Raw genomic sequence first — 2,165 nt, 5'->3', positions numbered from 1 at the left:
GATATGGGGGGGATGGGGGGGGGGGGCTTATGGGGGTTATGGGGGATGGGGGAGGGGATATGGGGGGCAATGGGGGTGAATAGGGGGGATATGGGGGTGAATGGGGGGATATGGGGGGGAATGGGGCTATGAAATGGGGGGGATATGGGGGGATATGGGGGGGGATGGGGGGAAAAATGGGGATATGGGGGGTAATGGGGGTGAATGGGCGGATATGGGGGGCTATAGGGGGGATATGGGGGTGAATGGGGGGATATGGGGGGGAATGGGGGGCTATAGGGGGGAAATGGGGGGGATATGGGAGGTAATGGGGGTGAATGGGCGGATATGGGGGGATATGGGGGTGAATGGGGGGGATATGGGGGTGAATGGGAGCAATGGGGGGGGCTATAGGGGGGATACGGGAGGGAATGGGAGTAATGGGGGTGAATGGGGGGGATATGGGGGTGAATGGGGGCAACCATAGGGGGGAAATGGGGGGGGATATGGGGGGGAAATGGGGGGGAAATGGGGCAACCAAGGGGGGAAATGGGGGGGCTATGGGGTGAATGGGGGGGCTATGGGGGGCAATGGGGGGTCCATGGGCACGCACCCGTCATTGTTCACATCAGCGACTGCCACAGCGTAGCCGAAATAGGCCGCCATCTGCGGGGGGGGCACCCAGCACCCAATGGGTGCCCCCACTCAGCACCCAATGGGTGTCCCCACCCAGCACCCAATGGGTGTCCCCACTCAGCACCCAATGGGTGTCCCCACCCAGCACCCAATGGGTGTCCCCACTCAGCACCCAATGGGTGCCACCCCTCAGCACCCAATTGGTGCCCCAACCCCCCCCAGCACCCAATGGGTGTCCCCACTCAGCACCCAATGGGTGTCCCCACCCCAGCACCCAATGGGTGTCCCCGCCCCAGCACCCAATGGGTGCTCCCCCCAAGCACCCAATGTGTGTCCCCACTCAGCACCCAATGGGTGCCCCAACCCCCCCTCAGCACCCAATGGGTGCCCCCACACAGCACCCAATGGGTGTCCCCACTCGGCACCCAATGGGTGCCCCTCCCCCAGCACCCAATGGGTGTCCCCACCCCAGCACCCAATGGGTGCCCCCACACAGCACCCAATGGGTGCCACCCCCCTCAGTACCCAATGGATGCCCCAACCCACTCCAGCACCCAATGGGTGCCCCCCTGCAAACACCCCATGGGTGTCCCCCCCCCCAGCACCCAATGGGTGCCCCCCCAGCACCCACCTGCTCCCCCGAGAAGTTGTAGAGGGACCTCATGTTGGTGCCATTGAGGATGGTGACCTGGGCACGGGGACACGGGGGTCCCTCTGTGCCCCACATAGAGCCCCATAGAGCCCCATAGCTCCCATACAGCCCCATAGCCTCAGAGAGAACCATAGCCCCCATACAGCCCCACAGCTCCCATAGAGCCCCTGAGCCCCCCATAACATCCCATAGCCTCATAGAGCCCCATAGCACCCATAGCCCCCCCAAAACCTTCCATAGCCCCCATAACCCCCCCAGCCCCATAAACCCCCATAGCCCCCCCTAACCCCCCACAGCCCCATAACCCCCCATAGTCCCCCATAAACCCATAGCCCCCATAACCCCCCATAGACCCCCAGTCCCCATAACCCCCCATAACCCCCATAGCCCCATAACCCCCCATAGCCCCCAGTCCCTATAACCCCCCCATAACCCCCCATAGCCCCATAACCCCCATAGCCCCATAACCCCCCATAACCCCCATAGCCCCATAACCCCCATAACCCCCCATAACCCCCATAACCCCATAACCCCCATAGCCCCATAACCCCCCATAACCCCCATAACCCCCATAACCCCCATAGCCCCATCCTTACGTAGCCGTAGGTGAGGTTTCCCTTGGGGACCCCCGCCACGAAGTCTGCAGGGGGGGAGGGGGCACAGGGACCCCATAAGTGGGGGGAGGGGTTGGGGGGAGGGGCACAGGGGTGACCCCCCTCCCCCCCCCATGGTACCCACCTTGGGTCGAGTCCCCACTGAACTCACCGACAGCCACTGAGTAACCTGGGGGGGGGGGGTGTCAGTGGGGCACTGGGGACACCCTGCCCCATAGCAACATAGCCCCATGGCCCACATAGCCCCATGGCCCACATAGCCCCATAGACACCCATAGCCCCAT

At 63.7% G+C, this 2,165-nt stretch overlaps 1 long non-coding RNA gene across 1 annotated transcript; it reads right to left on the bottom strand.

The window, feature by feature from the left end:
* Positions 1–590: 590 nt before the first annotated feature.
* On the bottom strand, positions 591–1,909 carry LOC130593642 (uncharacterized). Its single transcript, XR_008970843.1, has 3 exons — positions 1,864–1,909; positions 1,247–1,303; positions 591–645 (listed from the first exon to the last, which is right to left on the bottom strand). It is a non-coding gene; the product is annotated as an uncharacterized LOC130593642 (long non-coding RNA).
* Between the last annotated feature and the right edge of the window lie 256 nt (positions 1,910–2,165).

The sequence above is a fragment of the Pezoporus wallicus genome, unplaced genomic scaffold (assembly GCF_028554395.1).
Source record: "Pezoporus wallicus isolate ANWC-B61680 ecotype Strahan unplaced genomic scaffold, APGP_CSIRO_Pwel_v1 contig_12805, whole genome shotgun sequence".
In the NCBI taxonomy this organism is placed as follows: domain Eukaryota; kingdom Metazoa; phylum Chordata; class Aves; order Psittaciformes; family Psittacidae; genus Pezoporus; species Pezoporus wallicus.
This window is presented reverse-complemented; position numbering and strand designations above follow the sequence as displayed.